Genomic DNA, 26,527 nt, shown 5'->3' on the forward strand with positions numbered 1-26,527 from the left:
TCATTGCTTATCAGTTCCAGCCTCCCAGTCCATCCCACTCCCTCCCCCCAGCTCCTTGGCAACCACAAGTCTGTTCTCTAAGTCCGTATATTTCTTTTCTGTGGAGACGCTCATTTGTGCCATCTGTTAGATTCCAGGTATGTGATATCATATGGTATTTATCTTTCTCTTTCTGATTTACTTCATTCAGTATGAGAGTCTCTAGTTCCATTCATGTTGCTGCGAATGGCATTCTTTTGTTCTTTTTGATGGCTGAGTAGTATTCCATTGGGTATATGTACCACATCTTCTTAAACCATTCATCTGTCAGTGGACATTTAGGTTGTTTCTACGTCTTGGCTATTGTGAATAGCGCTGCAATGAACACATGAACTTTTCAAGGAAAGTTTTGTCTGGATATATTCCCAGAGTGGGATTGCTATGACAGTTTATATTTAGTTTTCTGAGGTACCTCCACACTGTTTTCGATAGTGGTTGAACCACTTCACATTTCCCCTGACATTGCAGGAGGGTTGCCTTGCCTCCACATCCTCTCCAGCATTTATTTGTTGACTTGTTAATAATGACAGCCATTCTGAGTGGTGTGAGGTGGTACCTCGTAGTTTTGATTTGCACTTCCCTGATAATTAGCGATGTTGAGCATTTTTTCATGTGCCTGTTGGCCATCTATATATCTTCTTTGGAGAAATGTCTATGCAGGTCTTTTGCCCATTTTTCACTTGGGTTGTTGTTTTTTTGTTTTTGTTTTTGTTTTTTTTTTTGCTGTTGAGTTGTGTAGGTTGTTTGCATATTTGAGAGATTAAGCCCTTGTCAGTTGCATCGTTTGAAACTATTTTTCTCCCATTCCGTAGGTTGTCTTTTTGGGGGGTTTTGTGTATGTGTGTGTGTGTGTGTGGTTTCCTTTGCTGTGCAAAAGCTTGTCAGTTTGCTTCGGTCCTATTAGTATATTTTTGCTTTTATTTCTGTTGCTTTGGGAGACTGACCTAAGAAAACATTTGTAAGGTTGATGTCAGAGAATGTTTTGCTTATGTTCTCTTCTAGGAGTTTGATGGCGTCTTGTGTTATGTTTAAGTCTTTCACAATTAGGTTGTAAGCATCCATTCCGTTTCAGCGATGCCCAAGTTTCAATCACATTAAATAAACAAGAGTTCGGACTTTATTGATGTTGTGGTTTTGTTTGCTTTACTTTGTGAATTGGGTTTGGTTTTATTGTTGTGTAATGCTCATGATCAAGGAGTTTGTAATTAATTTGCATATCTTTACAAAATATGACGTTGCTCCTTTTCGCTGATGCTGGTGATGGAGAACTTTATTGTTTTCACAGTGTTTTTTTTTTTTTCTTTATTAAGACTTTTAAAAGAGCAGTTTTAGGTTCACCCCAAAGTTGGGGGGATGATATAGAGATTTCTCATATGCATACCCCCCATCCCCACCATGTACCTGCACAGCCTCCCTACCATCAGATGGTGCACTTGTTACAACCGATGAGCTTATGTTCACATGTCATCATCTTCCAGGGTCCATGGTTCACATAAGGTTCACCCTTAGGGTTGTCTGTTCTGTGGGTTTAAACAAATGTGCAATGGCATGTTTCTATCATGTATGAAATACAAAGTATTTTCACTGCCCCCAAAATCCCCTCTGTCCTGCCATCCTTTCTCATCCCCAACGCTCATCAACCACTGAGCTTTTTACTATTTCCATGGACTTGCCTGTTCCAAAATGTTACAGGTGGAATCACGCTGGATGTAGCCTTTTCAGACTGGCGTCTTTCACTTAGTGATATGTGCGGAAGGTGCCTCTTTGTCTTTTTGGGGCTGTTCCTCTTTGTTCCTTTCTTATTTACACTGGATAAAAGTCCATTGTTCTGATGTATCATAGTTTATTTATACCTTCACCCACTGAAGGTTGTTTGGGTGAATTTGTTCTTCCAGAAAGAGAGAGGCATACTGGGTGGTGAGTCTGCAGTTAAGCCTGTCACTCTGCAGTTGGCTGTGCCAGGTTCAGCTCACTCACACATGGTGGCCATTTCCACATTAGGTTCTCTCTTTTTTTTTAATGATTTTTTTAATTTACATTTTTAAAAACCTGAAGTCACATGCATAAGTCAAGACGGGCCACTTTAACCATTTTTAAAGCGTACATTCCGTAGCATTTATTCACATTGCATGCAGCCACCCCCACCCTCCACCTCCAGAGCTCTTTCATCTTGCAGAACTGGACCTCTGTCCCCAGTAGTCCCTAGTTCCCATCCTCTTCTCTCTTCAGCCCTGGGACCACCATTCTCTCTTCTGTCTCGTGCATTAGGCTACTCTAGGGACCCCACATGAGCACAATCATACTCTTTTCATCCTTTTCGTTGTTGTTTGCTTTTTTTAGGGCCGTGCCCACAGCGTATGGAAGTTCCCAGGCTAGGGATTGAATAGGGGCTGTAGCCGCCAGCCTACACCACAGCCACAGCCACATGGGAATTGAAGCACATCTGCGACCTACACCACAGCTCACGGCAACACTGGATCCTTAACCCTCTGAGCAAGGGATCGAACCAGCTTCCTCATGGATACTCGTTGGCTTCGTTTCTGCTGCGCCACAATGGGAACTCTCACCTGCCATCCTTTTGTGACTGGCTTATTGCACATTGCCCGGCTTTCCTTTTGGAGAGGGTCTGTGCCGTGTGCAAGTGCGAGAATGTCTGTAGCCTCTGGAGCGTTTTCACCTGGCTCCTCTCCACTGCCTTTTGTCAGACACCCACAGGGAGATGTGATTGCCGGAGACAGAGGTTTGCACTGGGGCCGGCAGAGCTGCATCTTATTTGCACAGTGATCTGTGGGGAGACAGTGGGCGAGACTGCTTCCCCTGCTGTTTTATTAATTTACCGTGAGAGGTGTGGCTGCTGAAACATAACCACAGTTGGGGAAGGCTAGCCCAAGGTCATATTTCACATCCTGTGGTCCACTGCTGAGCGCCTTTGCTGGGTCAGTCCCGGCCAGGCTTGGCACCTGACTGTTGGTTGCAGGCAGACTGTCTACTCCTGCTGCCAGAGCTGGGCGGGCTCCCTCATGCTGAGCCCGGGCTCATTAGGGAATCCAGGCCACTGTATTGCTGAGGGACGTGGTGCTGACTCAGAGGGGGAGTGCTTCTGGTGGGCATCCTTTCCGGGATGTTCCAGGCATGCTGACCCTTTATCACAGGTGATCATGGCAAGAGCCATGCAGCAGTGATGGTTTACATGCTCTGGAAGAACGGATCCATGAGCACAGAGGCAAGCTCTTCTCCTTAGATTACACAAGGCTGATCTCCATGGGACTTTTGAAGGCTGGAACCTTCTGGGGCTCTGGCCACAGATGCTCGTGAACAGAGACGTAATAGCCAGGCAGGAGGGAACGAGTTGCCTCTGTGAAGACTGACGTTTCCAGTTTCTGGACTGTGGGGCACTTGACGATGTGAGGCTAACAGCGAAGTGGTTATAACAAAGAGGTAGCACAGGACGATAGACCACAGACAGGTGTGCGCCTCTCTCCCACCTGGAGTGTGAAGGCAGCTCTCTCTCCGAATGGTCACCCAAGGCCCCAGGAGACCCATACCATCATCATGTGGCTCCCAGGGCCCTTCTAGGTGTCACATCATTTAGCCAGCAGGAAGGGAGAGGGAGAGAGGCTGGCAGAACCACCCCTACGGCCCGAGGAGTTTAATGCAGCAGTTCTGTTCACATCCCACTTCTGAGAACCAGGTTCAGACCACATCTGTACCTGGAGATGAGGAAGAAAGTGTAGTGTGGCCCTAACCATAGAACCACCACAACAAAAATAAATAAAAGGAGAAAATCGGGGACACAGCCAGAAGAAGTCAGGTAAAGTCCAACCTTGGATGCATCTAAATACATACACAGTGCTTACTTTCCATCCGTAGAAACCTCTGGGTGCCATTCTCAGGGGAGATACCCCTTCTCCCATGCAGGGAGAGCATTTGGCTCAAAATACTCAGTCTCGAGAGAGGTATGGTTTTCTCCTTCTGGTCCATGTGAGACACCTCATCACCACTTTTTGATTTAAAAAGGAAACGGGCTCCCCTTTGTTCATGGCAGCACTATTCACAATAGCCAAGACATGGAAACAACCCAAATGTCCATCAACAGATGAATGAATTAAAAACAGGTGGTATATATACCTAGTGGAGTACTACTCAGCCATAAAAAGAAGAAAAGAGATACCGTTTGCAGCGACATGGATGGAACTAGAGACTGTCATACTAAGTCAGTCAGAAAGAGAAAGACAAATACCATATGGTATCATTTGTATCTGGAATCTAATAAATGCCACAAAGGAAGTTTTCTACAGAGAAGAAATAAACTCATGGACCTGGAGAACAGACTTGTGGTTGCCAAGGGGGAGGGGGAAGGAGTGGAATGGATGGGAAGTTTGGGGTTTGTACTATTGCCTTTGGAGTGGATAAGCCATGAGATCCTGTTGTTTCGCACGGGAAACTGTATCTAGTCACTTGTGATGGAGCACGATGGAGAATAATGTGAGAAAAAGAATATGTATATAAGTATGACTGGGTCACTTTGCTGTACAGCAGGAATTGACAGAATACTATAAATCAACTATAATAGAAAAACTAAAAACCTAAAAAAAAAAAGAGACTGTCTTTACACAATGAAAAACCAGCATAAAACTAGAAAAAATAAAAAAGTTAAAGTAAACGTCCAGTGCCCTGCCCTCTTCCCTATGAAATGTCGGGGCACTGACAGGGTACCTCTGAATGTCTTCTTTCAGAAGAGGGGAGAGTGAGGAGCGGATGTAATTCAGAGAGGGACCCATTCTCAACTCCTCCTTGACTGCAGTGCTTCTGTGGTGTTGGGGTGTCTGGGTGGCACAGACGTGTTCGCTATGCCCTTGGCTGCATATGATGTGGATAGCGGGCCACAGCATACCCTGCTTGGGTTACTCTAGACCACTAGACACTCTTCTTATATCCATAGGCGAGCTTTTTTTTTTTTTTTTTTGGCTGTGCCCATGGCATCTAGAACTTCCTGGGCCAGGGGCCAAAGCAGTGACCCAAAGCTGCCACAGTGACAATGCCAGATCCTTTACCCCTTGCACCACCAGAGACCTCCCTGTATGAGAGCTTTTGCAGGGATACCGTTGTAGGCCAGGCTTGTAGTTTCATTAAGTGTATAGATCCGTTTTATCTACTACCCAGGAGGTTCATGTGTCTGTGTGCATTCCCAGAGCTCTTTTCTGCCAAAGGGTCTCTAGTCTGCTTTATATATTTGACTTCTTAGTTTAACCCAAGCCTTTCTCTCTCGTCTTAACTCGGCCTACCAAGGGACCATCTAATATATTAGATGACATCCTGAATCAGCTCACTGCCTTAGAGCTTGATCTCTGTTTTGTTTTTGCCTGAAATGACTACATGTAGCCTCTGAGAAGGGCTTCACTCCACATTCATAACTCCTGTTGATGGAGGACAGACACAATCTTCCTTTTCTTAATGACTCCAATTTCTGACTGCCCCCCCCTCCATTTTCTTACATCTCTGCTGGCCAATTGCCTGATTAGTGCCTGAGTTAATTTCCTTTATTGTAATGCCTTAGTAAAAGCCATTAGGGACAGCAAACACAAGAACTTTTCTGGCTTTTATTTCATGCATGTCCTGTGAAAATCACACACGCCACCTTTTCATGTACCATACGTGACATGCTGACCAAATATTTTCAAGGTTTGTTCAAGGTTCTCAGCTTTCTACTCTAAAATAGGAGTTTCCTTGCTCCGGAAACAATAAGCCCATGCTGTGGTTGTTATTGTTGTTGTTATCTAGAGCTGTACTTGCTGTACCAGTTTCTATGTGGGAGAGTTTTATTAACTTGTCTTAGAGTCACACGCTACATACTCAGTAGACACTCTGGAATCAAAGCATTTTTTTTTTAATTTAAATTTTAACTTTTTAAAAAATTGTTATTTCCCCAATACAATTTTTTTTTCTACTGTACAGCATGGTGACCTAGTTACACATAAATATATACATTCTTTTTTCTTACATTATCATGCTCCATCACAGACATAGTTCTCAGTGCTACACAGCAGGATTTCATTGCTTATCCATTCCAAAGGCAATAGTTTGCATCTATTAACCCCAAGCTCCCAGTCCATCCCACTCCCTCCCCCCTCCCCCTTGGCAACCACAAGTCTCTTCTCCGAGTCCATGATTTTCTTTTCTGTGGAAAGGTTCCTTTGTGCCATATACTAGATTCCAGATATAAGTGATATCATATGGTATTTGTCTTTCTCTTTCTGACTGACTTCACTCAGGATGAGAGTCTCTAGTTCCATCCATGTTGCCGCAAATGGCATTATTTCCTTCTTTTTTATGTCTGAGTAGTATTCCGTTGTGTATATATACCACATCTTCCTAATCCAATCATCTATCAATGGACATTTGGGTTGATTCCATGTCTTGGCTATTGTGAACAGTGCTGCAATGAACATGCGGGTGCATGTGTCTCTTTTAAGTAGAGTTTTGTCCGGATAGATGCCCAAGAGTGGGATTGTGGGGTCATGTGGAAGTTCTATGTGTAGCTTTCTAAGGTATCTCCAAACTGTTCTCCATAGTGGCTGTACCAGTTTACATTCCCACCAACAGTGCAGGAGGGTTCCCTTTTCTCCACAGCCCCTCCAGCACTTGCTATTTGTGGATTTATGAATGATGGCCATTCTGACTGGTGTGAGGTGGTATCTCATGGTCGTTTTGATTTGCATTTCTCTTAAAATCAGCGATGTTGAGCATTTTTTCATGTGTTTGCTGGCCATCTGTATATCTTCCTTGGAGAAATGTCTATTCAGGTCTTTTGCACATTTTTCCATTGGGTTATTGGGTTTTTTTGCTGTTGAGCTGTATCAATTGTTTGTATATTTTAGAGATTAGGCCCTTGTCAGTTGCATCATTTGAAACTATTTTCTCCCATTCTGTAAGTTATCTTTTTGTTTTCTTTTTGGGTTCCTTTGCTGTGCAAAAGCTTTTCAGTTTGATGAGGTCCCATGGGTTTATTTTTGCTTTTATTTCTGTTGCTTTGGGAGACTGACCTGAGAAAACATTTATAAGGATGATGTCAGAGAGTGTTTTGCCTGGTTCTCTTCTAGGAGTTTGATGGTGTCTTGTCTTATATTTAAGTCTTTCAGCCATTTTGAGATTATTTTTGTGCATGGTGTGAGGGTGTGTTCTAGTTTCATTGCTTTGCATGCAGCTGTCCAGGTTTCCCAGCAATACTTGCTGAAAAGACTGTCTTTTTCCCATTTTATGTTCTTGCCTCCTTTATCGAAGATTAATTGACCATAGGTGTCTGGATTTTTTTCCGAGTCCTCTATTCTGTTCCATTGGCCTGTCTGTCTGTTTTGGTACCAGTATCATACTGTCTTGATGACTGTGGCTTTGTAATATTGCCTGAAGTCTGGGAGAGTTATGCCTCCTGCTTGGTTTTTGTTCCTCAGGATTGCTTTGGCATTTCTGGGTCTTTTGTGGTTCCATATAAATTTTTGGATTGTTTGTTCTCATGCTGTGGAAAATGTCATGGGTACAAAGCATTTTGAAGAAAGTTAGTATATGGTGGTGGACTCGTTGTTGAAAAAAGTTGAGGAAACTCTTGCTGAGCCCATCAAATACTGTTGGGTCCCATCAAATGCTGTTGACCTTTAGCAAGTAGCTGGATCCATTTGTATTTGAAATATCCCGCCAGGGCTGCTTTTAAAGTTCATTGACACACCCAGTGCTTTTGGCCAAAGAATCAGGGGCCACTGGTAAAGCAGAAATGGAGTGGAAGGTATAGGGATCACGTTCCGATGGTCAGCCACAGCGCTCCCCCAGGTGTTAACCCTGTAAAATGATGCCCAGGTTGGCGTGATCTTGCACTGAGGCATGGTCTCGTTGATGGATAAAGCCACAGGCACAATTTCTCAGTATCAGGAAACATATCTCTATCATTTCTTTGTAGAAATACCCTGTTGCCAATCCTCGGTACTGAGATTCTTGGATTACTTTGGGGAAAGTGGGTAGTTCCTCTCTGCAGGCCTGTGGGGAGAAGCGCCCTGGGTGAGTTTCAGATTCATTCAGTCTTTTCTGTGGAGGAGGCCGTGAGAGACTTTTCACTTCTGGCTTTTGAAATAGAACGTTACAGTGGTTTCCAATGTGAATTTAAAATCATTCAAAAGATGAGTCATGAAAGGAATTTATCATCATCCTTACTTTGTGGGAACGGGCATTATCCAAAAACAGGCAAATATTTTCTAAATGAAAAATCCGTCTCTTCCGAGTTATTCCAAAGGCAATAATTTATTTATGCTATAAAAAATGGTACTGCTTTTCTTCTTTTTTTTTATTTAAGTTCTAATTTGGGGCTGACATTTACTTTTTCTTTTTGATGTCTGAAGTTCCTGAGCATTGACCACAATAGCCCTTTCGGTGGTCCTGGTGGCAGCCGTCCAGCCAGTTCTGCTGTCGTCTTTCTCGTGTGTTCCCAGCTGACACTACGGTATGAATTTATGGGTTGTTTAGTTTGTTTTGGACACGAGTTTATAGCAACAGAAGCACAAGCTTATTCTTAAGTATGAATGGGGGTGGATTTTCCAACCTATCTTGACATTTCAAGATAGATTTTAATAAGTTACATGTGTAAACAGTAAAAACCACTGTCCATTTGTGATGACCTGGGATAATTCACAATGCAGGCTTGAAGGGAGGATAGAGTTTCCTTTCCCTCTCTCTCTCCCTCTCTCTCTCCTTCTCTCTCTCTCTCCCTCTCCCTCTCCCCCTGTCCTTCTCTCTCTCTGCATTTCCACAAGGTGGAACATCTTTCAGCATGAGGTGGTTTCTCTGCCCTCCACTCCCTCCTCCCCTGGGGAAGAGCCGTCCCGCCAGGAACTAGTTAGGGACTAGTCTCTGCTAGGACTTTGAGGACACGGAGTTAGATTTCCATACCGCTGCTTCTTCCCTCCTTCTCTTCCCTTCTGGAAGGTAGCCTGCTGGGTGGGAGTACTGTCCTAGGTCTGACCCCCTGGGATCTAAGTCCACACGTGATACAGGGGTGGGGGGCCTTGAGAAAAAGGCATGGGTTGGAATTGGGGGAACCACGTCAACAGGAAGTTCCTGAAGCTCCCAACAGGGGTTGGGCACCAAGCTTCTGGCCTTGGGTTGGCCACAGGGCATTGCTAGGGTTGAAAATTTCCCTTGGCTGAGTCATTCCAGTTTGGGCCCTATTGGAAACGGACAAGAAAATGTTTGCATGGTGATCGGTAATATCTCAGGCAAAACCCGTCTCAGGAAAGACACTGGCTAAACATACTTGTGGGTGACTGAGCGAAAGATGGGCCTTGGGGTGTAGGGAGAGGTGGCTTGACCTTGAATTACATGGCCCTGGACCCTTCCTGCTACGGCACAGCCTGAAGATGTCTAAGGCTTCATAAAAGAGGAGAGGACTTGTCCTAGGAAAATACATGATGTTCACTTTCCTATTCATGGTTTTCAGATACTGTGGGGGCAGGAAGTGGCAATCACCTGCCTTTAAAAAAAAAAATAAGGTGTTTTATAGCCAGAGTTTCGTGGATTCATGCCAGGACTGGAAATTGCACCTGAGTTCCATGCAGGAGGGGGAGCATGAGTGTGGGAAGGACGAGCTTTAAAAGGACCATTAATGTCACGCCGATAGTGGCAGAAGGAAAAACCGGATGCAGCCAATTCTACTGCATTTATTTGTTGTTTCTTTTTAATGATTTTTATTTTTATCCATTATAGTTGGTTTGCAAGTGTTCTGTCAATTTTTTTTAATTTTTTATCTTATTTTTTAAATGATTTTTATGTTTTTCCATTATAGCTGGTTTACAGTGTTCTGTCAGTTTTCTACTGTACAGCAAGATGACCCAGTCACACATACATATATACATTCCTTTTCCTCCCATTATCATGCTCCATAATAAGAGACTAGATGTAGTTCCCAGTGCTATACAGCAGGATCTCATCGCTTATCCATTCTGAAGGCAATAGTTTGCGTCCATTAACCCTAAATTCCCAGTCCATCCCACTCCCTCCCCCTTGGCAACCACAAGTCTGTTCTCCATGTCCATGATTTTCTTTTCCGTGGAAAGCTTCATTTGTGCCATTTATTAGATTCCAGATATAAGTGATATCATATGGTATTTCTCTTTCTCTTTCTGATTTACTTCACTTAGTATGAGAGTCTCCAGTTCCATCCATGTAGCTTGCTGCAGATGGCATTATGTCGTCTTTTTTAAGGCTGAGTAGTATTCCATTGTGTTTATATACCACATCTTCTTAATCTATTCATCTGTTGATGGACATTCAGGTTGTTTCAATGCCTTGGCTATTGTGCATTTCTTTTTTCTTTTTTCTTTTTCTTTTTTTGTCTTTTTGTCTTTTCTAGGGCCACACCCACAGCATATGGACTTTCCCAGGCTAGGGGTCCAATTGGAGCTGTAGTTGCCAGCCTGTGCCAGAGCCACACCAACGCCAGATCCGAGCTGTGTTAGTGACCTATACCACAGCTCATGGCAACGCCAGATCCTTAACCCACTGAGTGAGGTCAGGGATTGAACCCACAACCTCATGGTTCCTCGTTGGATTCGTTAATCACTGAGCCACGACGGGAACTCCTGTGCATTTCTGCTGCATTTAAAATTGTTCTTCACTTCCATCACCTGAGGAAAGCAGCTGGGCGGGACTTTGGGACTCATCACTTCAAGTTGTAAAGAACCTCTTAGCATCATGTGGAGTAAGCTGGCTTTGAGTTTGAATGTTGCTTAAGCCCATAAAGTGGCCCTGGGTGTCGGAACCCATTGGGATATGATTTGCATTTCCAGAGCTGTGTCAAATTTAGGAAAGCGTCCAGGAAATTCCTTTTGTCTGTGAGCTGCAAAATTGGAAGATATTTCCGCAGACTAGCTTCCACTGTCTCAAACCTTATGTCTCGTGAACTTCAGTGACACCTGTGGTGCTGGGACCTCTGGAGCATTTTCATGCAGAGAGGGGGGCTGTTGCTGTAGCACCTCTATGCCACGTCACCAAGAGACTCTGCCCTGCAGGGGTGGTCACCGTCCCCATACGTGGATGGGCAGTAGGCAGAAGAGTGGTCCTTGAAGATGTCCCTGTCCTGATGCCCAGAATATGTGCATGTGTTACCCTGCAGGGTAAAGGGGATTTGGAGGATATGATAACGTTAAGAGCCTCGAGGTGATGACCTTGGACACTTCAGACAGAGGTCCCAGTGTCGTCATAAGGGGCCTTGGCAAAGGGAGGCAGGAGGGTCAGACTCAGAGAAGCAGATGTGAGGAAGGGAGCAGAGGTTGGAATGATGTGGGGCTTTGGGCCAAGGAACACAGAAACCTCTACAACTGGAAAAAGCCAGGAGATGGAGCCTCCGCTAGAGCCTTGGAAGGGATGCAGGCCTGGAGGGCCATTCTGGGTTTCTTTCTTTTTTTTTTTCTTTTTACAGCTGCACCTGCAGCATATGGAAGTTCCCAGGTTAGGGGTCAAAGTGGAGCTGTAGCTGCCGGCCTCCACCACAGCCATGGCACCCCGAGATCCAAGCTGCATCTCTTTCCTATGTCTCAGCTTGTGGCATTGCCAGATCTTCAACCCACTGAGAGACGCCAGGGATCGAACCTGCATCCTCATGGACTATATTGGGTTGTTAACCCACTGAGCCACAAAGGGAATTCCCCGTTCTGGCTTTCGGACGGCCAGGTTTGCTCAGATAAGAACCTTGTCTTGCTTTAAGTCACAGCGTTCGTGATGATTTGTTACCGAGTAAGACAAAACTAATAGTATCGATGAGCAGTAACTTCAACGTAGAAAAAAATGCTGAGATGGAGTTCCTGTTGTGGTGCAGCAGAAACGAATCCGACTAGTATCCATTAGGACGCGGGTTCCGTTTCACTCAGTGGGCCAGGGATGGTGTTGCCATGAGCTGTGGTGTAGGTTGCAGATGCAGCTCAGATCCTAAGTGACTGTGGCTGTGGCCGGCAGCTGCAGCTCTGATTCGACCCCTAGCCTGGGAACCTCCATGTGCCGCGGTGCGGACCTAAACGAGCAAAAAAGAAAAGAAAAGAAAAAAGAAAAATTGCTGAGATATTTCAAAAGATGTCCCACTCAACTGAAACTGTTACTTCATCTTCTCTGTCCCTTCATGATCCAACTTCCGCTTGGATGGTCCAGCCGTACCTGAGAGAAAGGAAAATGCAGGAGAGAAGTTGCGACATGTAGAGAGCATAACTCACTGCAGCAAAGTCTGTTCCTTCTGCAGATGATCCAGTAGCAAATGGCCATGTGAACACCACAGACTTTTAGGGCCCAGGGCCAGAATTCCTGTGAGCCACTGGCATCCAAGATCAGAACTTTCCTTATGGAAAATTTTGAGGGAGTTCGTGCTGCAGTGCAGAATCCAGTATTGTCTCTGCAGCTGCTGCAGTTGGTACTAAGGCACGCGTTTGATCCCTAGCTCGGCCCAAGTGGGTTAAGGATCTGATGTTGCTGCGGCTATGGCATAGGTTGAAGCTGTGGCTCTGGTTTGATTGCCTGGCCTGGGAACTTTCTTTTGCTGTGGGTGCAGCCAAAACAATAAATAAATAAAAATAAAAAATAAAATTTTAAGGTGTTTCCTGGTGGCCCAGTGGATAAGGTTTTGGCATTATCACTGCTGTGGCAAAAGTTTGGTCCCTGGCCCGGGTGCTTCTGCATGCAGCAGGCGCTGCCAAAACAATAAAAAGTAAAGAAATAAAATTTTGATATGTTGTTCCTAATGGGATTTTTTTTTGCATTAATTTAGGTTTTTAAAGACAATGTATTAAAATCTTATTTCTCCTGAGTGCTTACTTTCTGGGCCCTGCCCTCAGTTCTGTGCAGAGAGTGCCTCATTCGCCCCACTGCAGAAATGAAGGCTGAGCTTGAGACTGACTAGCCTCGCAGAAATCCGCCTCCACAGCGCCGAGAGACCTAGAATAAAAGGAATGCCTCCACAGTAGACGGGTCTTCAGGCCTGAGCATTCCCGTAGCAAGAGGCCATGACCAAAGCCTCTGGGACTGAAAATTGCCCAGGCCGCCTCCTCTGAAGGCAGCCTTGGTTCCAGAAACACGGGGCGCAGAGGACCCGGGAGCCTGGGGGATGCTGGCAGGAAAGGGGCAGTGACCAGCTTGGCATTTCGTTTACTGCGCAGAGTTTACAAGATGCAGGTGTCTGGTGCTGCCCCCTGAGAGAGACACACACTCTCGAGACTGGGACTCTGGTTGGACTTGGGGTGGATCAGCCAGTAAAGGAAGGGCAGCAGGAGAAACTATTTCCAGGTCTCACGTCTCATGCTCCGGGCGCCTGTATCACACCCAGGACTGGCCCCTCGTGCCCAAGTGAAACTCTTGGTGGCCGTCACTCCCAGCTGAACTGAGGTGCGTTGATGGTGGGCTGTGTCCACGCTGGTGAGACAGACACCAGGCTGACTGTCTCTGAATCCTGCCTCCTTCTGCCCTGATCACCGCGGCCGTATGCAACCTGGTGAACGGTCCGGCTCACGGTCTCTGTGCACAGAGGCCAGGGCGGCCTGCGCCCTTGGTGGGCTTAGAACAGAGAAGTGAGCTGCTTGGCTTTCTCCCTCCTCCACTCCTGTCCTGACTGGAGCAGCCTCCACCAGAGAGCGGATGTCCTGGTCTGCCTGTCGTCCCCGTGCCAGTGCCACAGGGCCACACCCACTAGGGACGCTGCAGGTAGAGGTCACTCTGGGGAGCCTGACTGGGAGGAGTGCCTGCTCCTGTATTTCCAACCGGTACCTCCCCATTCAGCCTTGATGGGGCACAAAGTGGGTTTTTTGTTTTTTTTTTTTTTTGGCTTTTTAGGGCCGTGCCTGTGGCACATGGAGGTTACCAGGCTAGTGTTCAAATCGGAGCTGCAGCTGCTGTCCTACGCCACAGCAACTCCAGACCCAAGCCATGTCTGTGACCTGTGCCACATCTTGCAGCAACATCAGATCCTTAACCCACTGAGTGAGGCCAGGGATCGAACCCTCCCCCTCATGGATACTAGTCAGGTTCTTAACCCACTGAGTCACATGGGGAACTCCAGTGCCCATTTTTAATTCCAGTTGTCTGGCTTCTCTCTCTCTCAATTATTTCCAGATTCAGCTCAGAAAAAGCTGGTGTTCATTTAGTGGGTTCTCTTAATCGTCAACGTTGGATGACCAGTAAATCTGCTCAATAAGTAAGTAGCCGGATTTTTATGATGGGCCTCAAGTTTATGCATTTGCATAATTTCAAGGAACTATGAGTCATTTAGCTAAGATTGCCACAGGGGAGAGAAATTGTGTGTACGTGTGTGTGTGTGTGTGTGTGTGTGTGTGTGTATAACTAATCTTAAGTATATTTTACATCCAAATTTGATCAAATTTATTTTTTTGGCAAATGTAATAAAGCTACTTATAGACCCTATCCCACTTCCTAAGAAATATAATTTTTTGATGCAGCCCATTGTAGTATGTGTGTGTGCATCTGTGTGTGTGCACATGTGTTGATGGAGGCCAGATTGCGTGGAGGCAGAAGCCAGATTGTGTGTATGTGTGTGCGTAATTAAGGCTTTTAGCATGCACTTTATTTGATTTGAATTTGATCTTCTTTAAGTGCAGGGTGAAACATAGAATCAAGCCTCACAAAGAAATCCAAAAGCATTGTAAAAATTGTACAGTTTCAAACATCATTCAGATGCAAACTCACGCCTGGCCATGATTTGATCCAACAGGCCCCAAGGATTGGTTTGGATTTCTCTTGTCCTAGATTTTCCAGACTTGGAGCTCTTTGTCAGGTGGCCTCTATGCTCATTGGTCAGGCTATCAGACCTGTTGAAAACCAGCCATCCTCTGACACCGCCTCGTTCAGTCAGTGTAACGAATCTTTGCTCTCCGTGTCCAGGCCAATGGGTTTAATCTGGCAGTCGTGACGCGAGTTGGCGCCTAAGGCCCATGTGTTTCTCCTGCACATCTTGAATATTCTCTATTTTGAGGCACCCCCCCTGCAGTGCCTCCAACCATTCAGAGGTGGTTCCCAAACCTTCTGTAAAGCTCCCCCTGGCATCCTTTTGTGACTCTCAGTTGGGACTCCCAAAGAAGGGGCTCCCCCGACCCAAGCATTCAGGAACTACCCCATGGAGTAAACATCTCCATTTTCGTTGAAAAAGCCCAGCATCACCAGATTGGGCATTGCTGGTAAGTTCTCACGTGCTGACTGGTGTCAGACAAAAGAGTGATGCTGTTTTAATTTTCATTTGGCACCTCTTTCTGCCCCATGGCCCTGGCCAAGATGTTCAGACGCTTTTAGTGGGGAGGGTATACAGCTTGTGTCCTCCACTGCTTCCAGGTGGGCATACAGGTTCTGACCAAAGGCCAGATTCCCACCACACTTGTGCTCCATGCTCCTCCAGAATTCCCTTCCTTCACCTCCTGGGGGAGACCAAGGCTTCGGGAAACAGACAAAAAGAGAACCTACTCCCTCCGGTATGTTAGGGCAGCAGAGAATGGGCAGCACAGGAGCTGAGAGCTGTTACCAGACCCCGACGATGGGGTTACAGGTGTCATTGCCTCTGATGGGCCCGACCGGATGCGCAAGGCCTACGTCAGCATCCCCGTCTGGGCACGCGCTGGTCTCCTAACCTGCGCCTGCGCCCTTCACGCTACCCGCAAGGGCGCGGCGACTTGTGAATTTCTGCGCCTGCTCTCTAGTGCCTCCTTGCTCCAGGTCTTTGGGAACGTCTTTCTCTTTCTGTGCCGTGTGTCAGTTGTGCCTCATCTGATATCATCCAGCACATGACATCGTAGAGAATAGGAGACCCTAACCGCCCTCCAGCGGAAGCAGGATGCGTGACTGCTCCTGCTGCCGCCGCCCTTCTCCGTGTCTTCGCGTTCCTGTTGGAGCATTAGAACACAGGCACTTGAAGTCACTCCTCCGTGTGCATCGGATGACCGCTGCTCACCGCTGCCCTGTAGGTTTGGGAACTCTATTTTCTAGGGTCCCCTCTGCACGTGGGTTTCGGGGCAGAGCCAGCTCACATCATCCGGTTCGGGGGCTCCTTTACGCGTCAGGCCGGGGGCGGGGTCTTCCTGCAGGGGCTGCTCCACCGGGCAGCCGTCCCTCCCCTTGAGCTGCTTCTGCGTCTCCTACCCCTTGGTAAACAGGTCATTGTCTGTAAATTCGCTGCTTGAACGCATAGCGCGCTAGTGGCAGACACAGTAAGAGAAATCCAACATTATTCATATCCCAGGACAAAGAATCAAATTACTGATCAAATCACTGAGGGAACCTTTAGGGAAACAAGTGTTCTTTAAGCCCTTTACTTAAGTGGCTTAAAGAATTCCTAAAATCACTTTCTTCTCCTGAAGGAAGTTTCTGAGCCAGCGGTGAACACACTAAGAATTACATTCAGGGAGTTCCCGTCATGGCGCCGAAGAAACGAATCCGACTAGGTTGCAGGTTCGATCCCTGGCCCCGCTCAGTGGGTGAAGGATCCAGCGTTGCCTTGAGCTGTGGTGTAGGCCAGCAGCTGCAGCTCTGATTTGACCCCTAGCCTGGGAACCTCCATATGCCGCAGGTGTGGTCCTAAAAAGCAAAAAAAAAAAAAAAAAAAAAAAAAAAAAAGAAAAAACCCCCAAAAAACACAAAGCAACAAAAAAAACCCCACAAAAATTACATTGACCTCATGACTATAGTTTCCCTGAGAATTTTGGGGCGAAGGCGTTTTTATGTTTCCAAATGCTGAAGCATTTTCTTATTGATCGAACCTTATCTCATTGATGGAAACTTCTCACAGCTCGGTGAATTATATCTATATCTAAAGTGGGACAGAGGAGATGCCCCAAGGTTCCCAAAGATGTCGTGTAATGATTCAGAGTAAGAACCATGTCTAACGGAAATGACAGGCATAATATATTGATGAGAGCGAGAATGAAATTCAGCCTTGACTGCAGATGGGTATTTTTCCACAAGGCCACAAAACTCTGCTGCTGGTGATGAGAGGAGATTGTGGGGTTTGACTTGTTCACAAACACTGGTTCAGCTGTCATGCGTAGCATCACTCAGCATCTGTGTACAAATGTAGGAAAGAGATACATTTTATAAATCTTAATTATTCCTTAGGTTTAAAGAAAACCATTGACTGTCCTTTAGGGCAAGCTTGACTCTCGTCCACGTAGAAATGCAAAAGTCAAGCCTGCCTTAAAAGGCCACCACAGTGTGATATTCTCAGGTGAGGCTTCCAGACAGATCCATGATGCTAAACATCATGACATGTGGAAATGTGTATCCAGCATATTTGGCCTAGAAGGGTCTGGATACATCAAGTGACAGGACAGATGGTCCCTAGAGTTTTGTTGGTTGGTTTGCTTTGTTTTTTGGTCACATCTATAGCATGCACAAGTTCCCCAGTGCCAGGGATCAAACCTGCACCACAGCAGTGACAACGCCGGATCCTTAACCACTAGGCCATCAGGGAAGGGCTACCTTAGATTATTTTTAAGTGCTGGGAGGTGACAGGCATTCCACGTGTAACCTTACTCAGTGTCAATGCTGAACTGGCAAAGGGGACAATTAAAACCCAGTTAATAGAATTGTGCCTTTTGCTTGATGATTTTACCTCGTACGTTCTGATCACTATTGTCTCTGGAAAGCAGAGCAGGTGTTATTATTCCCATTTCACGGATGAGGAAGGTGTGGTCCATCAGGTCACCTGGTCTGGAGCCAAGTGTTCTCTGTTCCTACTGCCGTCTGTGGGGGCCAAGCAAGGTGACACACTGTTCGTAAGAAACGGGGACAGATGCCCGCCTCAGAGCACTGGAGATAGGGCTGCAGTAGGCACAGGTGGTTGTAGAAGCCCCAGGAGGGGGTCTAGATACAGAGGGAAACCTGGGGGATGTTGGGAGACCACTGGAAGGTCAAGGAAGCCATCTGCACAAGGCAGGCTTGCTTGACGCGTGGCGGTGCGAGAATTGCTTCAGGTCATCGGGTCAGAGATGGGGGGAGGCCTGCATTCAGATTCAGACTGAGGGCAGGCGTTTGAGGACCGCCCTTCTGCTGATTTGAATTTTGAATGCACACCTTATCAGATACTAAGGAGGAGCTCCTGCTCCCAGAAAGGAAGAGGTGGGCCTTTCCAATCCCCACTCCCCTTGGAGGGTAAAACAAACCCACTGGCTTCTCGGGGCAGAGCCTCCTTGCCTGCCCCTTTGCGTCTCTCACAAGCGTCCTATCCTACTAAGTCTATTTCTTGCCTATCCCTTTGTCTCTCACTGAATTCCTTCTGCACGGAGGCTTAAAGAACCTGAGCTTCACTTAGTGAGTCCAGGACAGGGTGAATGATTCTAATTTAAAACGGTGGATTCAAGGCCCAGTCTGGGTTCTGGCTGGGTTCAGGCGGTTAGTGCTGTCAGCTTCACTGGTGCATGTGGTTCCTTTGATTGCAGTTCCCTCCCATCACTTAGGTTTGTTTTTGCAATTCCCTCCTCACTGCCTTTGTGTGGTACAACCCTTCTTTCCAAATCTGCTCCAATGCTGCAACCTCCAGGAAGCTCTCATTCCCCCACGGCACCAGCTGGAGCTGACTTCTCTGTCCTAACACTGTCGAGGGCTCTTGCTTTGAGCCCCGTATCCCAGTCGTGCCAGACTGCTCGTCAGTGTGTTTTCTTTTTCTTTTTTGTCTTTTGTCTTTTGAGGGCTGCACCTGCAGTATATGGAGGTTCCCAGGCTAGGGCTCCAATCAGAGTTACAGCCGCCGGCCTGTGCCACAGCAGCACCAGATCGGAGCTGTGTCTGCCACCTACACGACAGCTCACAGCAACGCCAGATCCTTAACCCTCTGAGCAAAGCCAGGGATCAAACCTGCAAATCTCATGGTTCCCAGTGAGATTCGTTTCTGCTGTGCCATGACGGGAACTCCTCAACGTGCTTTTCCAGTCTGCCCTGAGATGGCGGATTCTCTGCAGCGAGGGGCTCTGCCTGTGAGCTGGAGCTGCCTTCTTTGTTACATCAGAGCTTCCGTAAGTTCTCTTGAGGATAAGAGAAGGGCGCCAGCCCCTCACAAAATCTTCTCTTCATTCAGCTCCTGCCACATGCCAGTGCTGTTGCTAAGGGTTTTAGGTGTGTAATTTCTAATTTCTTGAACAGTCCTGCAGGAGACCTATTGTTCTTCACATGAAAACCCCCCTAATTGATAAGGGGTGTTAAGTGCTGAGCTTAGAGTCTGGTCTCCCCTAAGCCTCAGCCCACCCTGTGTGTAACACACCCCTGCTGTGCAGCCTTCATGGCAGGGATCCCAGGTTTCAGAAATGATCTGTCAGTGCATGATGAACGAGTGAGTGCATGCAGACGGCATGTTACAGCATCCGTCTTCTCAGTCCTCGGAGAAAGTCAGAGTTTCACGTTGTGCCCGTGCAGTGAGGAGGCTGCCGTGGAGCCCCTTAGCTCACTGGTAAAGACCTGCTTCGGTGCAGCCATCTAGCTGTGTGCTGTCCAGCGGGGCTACCCCTGCCAGCTCCCGCTGTGCTGGGGATGGTCCTGTTCGAACCTGCGTGCCTTCATAGCCTGCGCTCCCCGTCACTCTCAGCTGTGTTTGGTTTCGACAGCTGATCGCATGGTCACCCAAGTGCCGCGAATCAAATTTTGATTAAAACTGAATTGTCCCCCAGAAGCAGAGGAGGAGGAAGAAAGAGGAAAAGCTCATACACAGGTGACAGGTGTTTACAAAGGGCAGGTGCCCACATAGGTTGACTTGCCGTCTGTCCACATTGCATCATCTTCCTTATAAACCTCAGGGTCCTTTCTCAGAGCATAGCTGAAAAAATTCAGTTCAAAAATCAACTATGCAGAGTTCCCGCTGTGGCTCAGCGGAAACGAATCTGGCTAGCATCCCTGAGAACACAGGTTCAAACCCTGGCCTCGTTCAGTGGGTTGCCGTGAGCTGTGGTGTAGGTCTCAGACACGGCTCGGATCCCAAGTTGCTGTGGCTGTGGCGTAGCCTGGCGTCTACAGCTCCGATTCGATCCCTAGCCTGGGAACCTCCATGTGCGTCAGGTACGGCCCTAAAAAGACCAAAAAAAAAAAAAAAAAAAAAAAAAAAAAAAAAAAAAAAAAGCAACCAATCAACTATGCTTCAATTTTAAAAGGCGGGAGGAGAAATTAAAACAGAAATTCAGGAAACACCTGGCAAAGTCACACAAGAAAACACGCAGTAAGATAGATATTAGAAATGAAAAAAGAGGATCTCATTATAGTCCCTTGTTGGTATTGAAAATATAATAAGAGGAAATTAGCAACTTACATAAGCATAATATTTCTGAAGAAAATATTAGCACGTTAACTCAATATACAAAAGACTTAACACATGAGCAAATCGAGTTTAAACCAGGAGCGCAAGATTGGTTTAATGTAATTTTCCACACTGATTTTTTAAGGGAGAAAAATCATGTAAAAATATTATCTCATTATATGCCAATAAAGGATTGATTGAAATTCAAAAACAAATGCATCAATTACGCTCATTTACTCATTCAGAGACCTAGTGCTACTGGAGCTGTTTCTCCTTGGATACAAGGTTTGTCTGGTTCCCCCTGTGGTTTAGTGTGTGGCGTTAAGATCGAACCCCAGGCTCCTAAGCACCGAGAAGGGAGTTGGGAGATCATGGCCCCCTTCCCAGGGCAGGAGGTGACAGGTGTCTGGTGAACTTTTGCAGGTGCCTGTCGTTGTGACACCAGTACTAGAGCCGGCTCTAGATTGATTGGTGGGCTTTGGAAATTTGAAAGTACTGAGCACAAGAAATATTTGTTTTATTCTTCCCCTGTACAGTGTTTCATAAAAATGAAAAGATGAAATGAGGGGAGCTCCCACTTGGCGGCGTCCTGGGAACACTGGGACGTGGGTTCGATCCCCAGCGTGGCACAGTGGGTCGGGGATCCAGCGTTGCCGCAGCTGCAGCTTAGGATGCGATGGCGGCTCTGATTTGATCCCTGGCCCGGTAGGAGTTCCATATGCCGCGGGGCGGCCAAAAATGGAAAAAAAAAATAGAGATGATGAGCATTTGGAGACTATAGTAGGCAGAGTGATACGTGTGTGGATTTTGATTTTTAGAGGTGGCACATTTTGAGAGATCTGAGAATGTTGAATGTGTGGATTGTTTTGCACACAGAGCCCAGTATTTGAAGGGGAAGGTGTCGTGGGCAGAATTCTAAACCGGCCCCAGGATACCCGCCCCCACCGCTCCCACTGCAGGGTCCACACACTGTAGGATTTCACCCCTTGAACGGGAACATGATGAAGGTGCTCCTGGGATTGCATCCAGGCTGTGGTGAAGAGGAAGAGATAGGGCAGAGGTAACTAAAGACACTGGGCTTTCAGTTAAAGGGAAGGAGGCAGTGATGGGTGGTCCTGACCAAATCAGCTGAGCCCTTTCAAGAAGGTCCAGAAGTCTCCCAGAAGGATATAGTGCAGGAAAGAAAGGCTCTCCTGCTGACCTAGAAGAAGCAAAACACCCTGCTGTAAAGTCCTGATGAGGGGGACCATGTGGCGAGGACCTGAGGGGGGTGCTGGCAGCAGCTGACCGTCAGCGAGGAAGTGGGGGCTTCAGAAATCAACTGCAGGCAACCGGATTCTGTCAGCACCCAGAATGCACTTGAAAATGCCTTGTTTCCTGCTCAGACCTCAGGTGAGAGTGCAGCCCAGTCCACAGGTGGATGTCATCGTGGGGAGACCAGGAGCAGAGGCCTGGGTTAATTAACCCCTCGGACGCACAGACTGCTGAGAGCAGAGAATGAGCCCTCTCGTGCACAGGCGCTGTTTGCACAGGCTGAGATGGTACTGCTTCATTAGGCAACATAGGAAACTCAGGCCGAGGGGAAACTATTTATGAGGTTCTGTGCAAGGTACACCCCACACGACAGCATGGAGCTCCTCCTTAAGAATACTGTGTAACAAGCGCCCTGCTGTTTCTCACAGGCAGTAACATGCTTAAGTGGGGCTCCTTTGCCAGGAGCTCAAGGTCACGCTTGCCTTGTCTTTGAGCACCCACGTGTGTTCTGCTCCATATACACCCCATAACTGCTCCCCTGCGTGCCCTTTCTTTCACCCCAAAGAGCTCTCTGTTTATGAGCAGTTACCTGTGGGCTGGTTTTACCTTATTGGCTCCATTGCACGGCTCGACTGGACCCAGAGACCCTTATTTTTCTCTTCATGATGTTTTCCTCTAAGTTCATAGAATGCAGAACAACAGTGCTTATGAAAACAAAGGTGATTCGGGGATGGAGGGATAACAGACTCCTCTCCAGGTGACCATCACCTGGAAGAATGAAACAAATTGCCGAACAGCACACAGTGCAGTGATGGGGCTTTTCAAAGATGCCCCATTGTTTCGACCGCTTTCCAAGCTTTATTCATGTCCATGGGCGTTGATCCAGACAGGGCCACCAGCCTAGAGCCTGGGCACAATTTCAACATGAGAGGCAAGAAACAATTGCCAGCCTCTGTGTTGTAGTGTCCAGAATTTCAAGTGCTGCCTAGACATCTTGAAGCCTCACGGGAGCCCGAAGGGCTACTTGTGAGTTTCCTGCTCACCCAGGTGTGTCCCCCTCCCAGCAGGAAAGGGTCCCCACCTGGCAGACCCTCCTCGCGCGTGGGCCGGCAACGTGATTTAAAGCAGCCAATCGCATCCTCCCGTGAGAAAGAGGTGGAGCTTCGTGTCTTGTTGCCACAGAGCCGGCTTCTGCCAGCTCCGCAGGTTCACGCTGTTCCTAGCTGGGCTTCACGTGCTGGGAGCTGTCTTCCCCCCAAATGTGAGTGTATGTGATTAACTACTTGCTGTCCTATTGTGGGTCCTTGTCGGGTGTCCCATACTCTTTAGGCTCTAGGAGCCTGCCTTTGCCAGCGGGCTGGACACAGGGGCGGGGTGGGGAAGCAGGATGGCCCACAGCCCCCATTCAGTTGTACCCCATGACACTGCCGACCCCGTCCTGTGGCCGCTGTTTCTAGGGCAGCTCCCAGCTTCCCCCCAATACGCTCAACTCCCCAGGTTTCTGGCTCCACGAGGATGAGACTGAGAACCAAAGAAGAGGCGGTTTCTGCCTTCGGAACCCACAGCTGAGTGGAGGATTCAGGTACCCACTGGTGACAATAGCTTTAGACTCTGCCGGTGGCAATAGGAGGAAGTTTCTCCTTTCCTCGGACACAGAGGCTGAGCTCATTAACTTTGTGGGCAGGATTTGAGGAAAGCTTAATGCAAGTGAGAGTATTGGAGCTAAGTCTGGAAGGGGTGGTGGATGTCGGCCCAGGGGTTGAGGGGTATTTTATGTAGATTTGGTGCTTCATGCTATGGACACATGAGAGGGGAGCAGGAAGGGTGGTCCAAGGGAAGGCGGCGGGTGCCACAGTCCAGGTGGTGAGTTATGGAGGAGAAACAGGAGTCGGGTCAGATGTGGCACAGCTTCGAACATGGCTAAAAAGGGCTGGGCCTTTTATCTTCATGAACTGGGAAAACGTGGGGCGTTTGGGTGTGAAGCTGAAATGCTCATCAGTTTGTCGCGAGCAGATACGTCTTCCTAACAGCATGGGAGGGGGTTGCCTGAGCCTCTCATGCAAGTATACACATCTGGAGAAATGGGCCAAGAAAAAGATGTAACTTGGAGTTCCCATTGTGGCTCAGCAGGTAACGAACCCAACCAGTATCCATGAGGACAAGGGTTTGATTCTTGGCCATTCTCAGTGAGTTAAGGATCCTGCATTGCTGTGAGCTGTGGTGTAGGTTGCAGATTGGGCTCAGATTGGGCATTGCTGTGGCTGTCATGCAGGCTGGCAGGTGCAGCTACGATTTGACCTCTAGCTTGGGAACTTCCATGTGCTACAGGTACAGCCTTAAAAAGACAGAAACAAAAAAGTAACATACTAAGGAAAAATCTCTACATGTTTCCATTTGTATGTCTGTAGTAACCAAATCTGAGCTAAAATAATTTCTATTTATTTTTCCCAGCTACATTTTAGGTGTTTTTTTTTTTTTCTTCAAAAAGCAGACTTACACCATTAACAGGAAGGCATTGATTTAGAAAAAACTTTCATCTCATGTGGTTCCTGAAAATAACACCTTAATAGACATTTGTACGTAGAAAAGGCTTCCCATCAACGTAACAGAATCCTTTGACAATCTTTTGCTTGTTGGTGTGTGGCAGAAATATTTCATGTTTTAATGGGGTAAAGATCAATGAAGTCATGCTGGGGGGCTGTGTTGAACACTTGGCCACTGCCATGAAGAAGGATCATAACTGTGGGTCAATGCCTTGGGTGTCTTAAAGATCTCAGAGCAAACTTGACCGTCTGTGAACAAGATTGCATGTTGAAGTCTGCCCTCCTCAGCTGCCCTCTGATGGTTCCTTACAGGTGTCTTCTGTTTTGTAAGAGTCAATCAGATCCACCTACATTATTAGGAAAGAAAGACTTAGGCTGTTTGTTGTTATAAATTGCATTGACCAAATTCACTCATGGTATCCCTCTAACCACTCATTGTACAAAAAGAAGTCAGAACATCAAGAGAGGCGGTTGCCCCAAATTTCCTATTCCTTCCCCAAACTCACACATGTTTAATTGATGAATAATGAAAATTCTAGTAAAGAGGGAAATAACTTTTTTAATGTGATAAACAGAGACTTAAAGGCTGTCCTTCCTGGACCAGTTATTTCTAAGATAAATAAGTCAGGGTCGTTATAGTACTCAGTCCATTTCTGTTGGGTAGCATTGCATTTATGTGGTGGTGCCTCGTACTGCCCCTATTGGGTCCCTGGAGAGCCATGCCTTATTGCGAGACTTAGATCACTAAGGTGCTTCTCTAAACATTGAACTTCTTCACGGGTCCAGGTCTTCTTATTTACTTGACGTAAGTAGCCTATGCTGGGGACAACATCAAGGAAACTCCCACCTGAAGGATTTAAAAACTACTTTTTCTTTGTCAAGTCATGAGAAGAGTGAGACTTTGGAAACATCAGGGATCACGCGTACACGGTTCAAAAAAACATTCCTTCAAAGCCTGGGGGCCCATGAAATCTGTCAGTGAACCAGTAGGCTCATGAGATGTTGTTGGCCAGGATGCTCCCAGAACTGCAGTGCACGTGACCCTTGCAGATACACCTGTTGGCGTTCAGATCAGAAACTGGCAACCTCATTTTCGTCGCCTTCTCTTATGGTTGGTTATACATTTTATAGATGCAGAGAGTCGTGAATATGGGCTTTAATAGTCCACCTGGGTGGGTCTGGAGGATGCTTTTGCTTCGTTGCAGATTCCGAGAAGCCCTTTTCGTTTACATTCATTAGCTTAATGTAGTTGCTTTTCTCGGAAGAGTCCAAGGTGCCCTTTAGAGGCTGTGTGTAGGGAGCACGCAGTGCCTCTCAAACCAGGAGGAAGAGCGAGAACGACGAAGAAATGAGAGACCTTGAGATGAGAGTGAGGAGGGAGGGTTCAGGTGATGGGAAGAGTTTGGCACAGCTTGTGCAAGTTTCAGAAACTGAAAACATTGTTGAGGTGGGCATTGGCTTTGGAGTGAGCCCAGGCTGTGGTGGGCAGAGAGGACTGGGCGTCTTGGGCTTCTTTGGAGTCAGGAAGCCCCTCCTGCCAGGTGCAGATCATCCATGGATGCTGCTATCATTTCCAAAGTATTTCGATCTGGGCTTGATTCTGTGGCATGCTCAACCTTGTAGAAACCTCATCCTAGTTACTCAGCAGCGAATCCTGTGCCAGCTCTTCCTTTCATGCCATGCTTCTCTATCCAAGGGGAGACCGTGGCTGCTGAGGCTTCTGGCACAGACTTCTCAGAGGCTCTCAACGCTTGGCACCCCTCTCTCCTTTCTCCAGACCCGATTTCTACTTGGGAAACAAGGAAGCTAGGGTGGTGCCGTGGACTGAATTGTGTCCCCCTGGATTCGTGGGTGGAAGCCCTGTGTCCTGTGGGATGGAATTTGGAAGTGAGGCCTTGGGGAGGTCCCTAGGCTTGAAGAGGTCACGAGGGTGGGGCCCTTTTGCTGCGATTGGTGTCTTTATAGGGAGAGAGAAAGAGGTCGTCCGTCAGCCAACACCTTGACCTTGGAGTTGGCAGCCTCCAGAGCTGAAAGGAGACGTAATACTCGTTAGTTAAGCCCTCCTACCATGCCCACCAGCCCGTGATATTTTGTGACAGTAACCCAAGCAGGGTAATTAGGTACCTCTAAGCCTCTGCCTCCACGCCATTCCCTGGCACACAGGGCAGTGCCCCCGTTCATAACAGTGTCCATCCCAGGAAAATGCTTCACATATCCAGTTTGCCCACTGAGCCCATCAACTTGAGACATGTCTGGGCCTGCCTTCTTCTCAGTGTTCTGAAGACCAAGTTCGTACGACGTGAAGTGTGTCAGCCAAACATCATAGGCTTGTCCCTTCTCTGGAATCTATAAGGGGTACAGATGAACTTACTATCAAAGTCTGTGTGTCTGTTTCTAT

At 47.2% G+C, this 26,527-nt stretch overlaps 1 long non-coding RNA gene across 7 annotated transcripts in view; it reads left to right on the top strand.

Annotated features, from left to right (window-relative positions):
• LOC102166211 overlaps positions 1-26,527 on the top strand; it is a 597,641-nt gene that overhangs the window by 147,733 nt on the left and 423,381 nt on the right. For 3 of the 7 annotated variants that reach the window (XR_002340798.1, XR_002340797.1, XR_309181.3), the window contains exons 1-2: positions 20,127-22,847; positions 23,084-23,168. This is a non-coding gene — a long non-coding RNA (uncharacterized LOC102166211). Of the gene's footprint in view, positions 1-7,503; positions 8,525-14,166; positions 14,249-20,122; positions 22,848-23,083; positions 23,169-26,527 lie in introns of those variants that run through there. The other 4 variants (XR_001302517.2, XR_002340799.1, XR_002340801.1 and 1 more) reach the window with 4 other exon arrangements.

The sequence above is a fragment of the Sus scrofa genome, chromosome X (assembly GCF_000003025.6).
Source record: "Sus scrofa isolate TJ Tabasco breed Duroc chromosome X, Sscrofa11.1, whole genome shotgun sequence".
Classification (NCBI taxonomy): Eukaryota; Metazoa; Chordata; class Mammalia; order Artiodactyla; family Suidae; genus Sus; species Sus scrofa.